Raw genomic sequence first — 1,096 nt, 5'->3', positions numbered from 1 at the left:
TTAATTTTTCTAATGTAAATTAGAGTAAATTATGAGTCCAAAATTTCCTGTGGTTTGCCCCACCCACCACTGAAGGTGTATAAAAGGCTCTGGACAGATAGTGACATTCAAAGACAACCGTAAGGTCAATCATTTGGAATGGATGTAAGTGCACTTCTTTTCACTGGATCTTAATGTTGGAGTCACCAAGGTAAACAACATGGTTAGGAAAGAGAGAGAATACACTTTTACTCACATAGCAGAAGATCAGCTCCAATGGTTGGTACCATTCCTTCAGGACCAGCAGGTCCCCAGGCTGCCAACAAGGGCAATTGTTCAATACTCACCCCTCCAGAGTCAGTGGATGGATCACTCCCCTCCTTATGAGGTCTGAACTACTGAAAGCCAGAGTGTGCTTGAGAGCCATTGAGAATCAATCCTGTACAAACCTAGACAAAACAAAGAAGCATACACTGAGCTTGGAGCAGGAAAACATACTTCTACACAAAGCAGGGAATTCAGCACAGACTATTTACCTCTTGGTAAGGAAGTATTCCAGACTCAAGGCCTATTCTTCTGGAACTAAGTAGGGGACAAAAGACTGTATGCAAGAGACTACCTTTCCCAACACTCCAGATCCCCAGGACAACTGTAAACACTGAGTATCTGCGTGTTCATGGGATGGAGAGCTCTCCAGACCGCCACGTAAGCTGTTGAAAGAGGCACCCCCCAAAATTGGGGCAATAGATGTGACAGAAAAAAGCTAATGTCCTGCACAAGTCTACTTATTCTCTGGAAAGGTCAATTTTAACAATTAATAATAAAAATAAATGTATATGTCACTGTTTTATTTTATAACAACCTTGTAAATTTTTTCAGACCAAAAAAAAAAAGAAAATAACTGACCACAGTTTGACTCCTAGACCTGAAAGCTTATTTTCTTACCTTCCTTCTCTCTCTCTCTGTGTGTCCCTCTCATAGTGTGTGCCCTATAACAAATTTGCAATCAATCAATAAATAAAATTAGATAAATAATTATTTTTAAAATATATAACACAATTATATGTGAAAGTTTAGGTGCATTTGTGATGGCATTTGAACATATATTGTTAGTCTA

Source organism: Tupaia chinensis, unplaced genomic scaffold (assembly GCF_000334495.1).
Source record: "Tupaia chinensis unplaced genomic scaffold, TupChi_1.0 Scaffold000443_1, whole genome shotgun sequence".
Classification (NCBI taxonomy): Eukaryota; Metazoa; Chordata; class Mammalia; order Scandentia; family Tupaiidae; genus Tupaia; species Tupaia belangeri.
The sequence above is the reverse complement of the archived record's forward strand: the minus strand, read 5'-3'. Positions refer to the sequence as shown.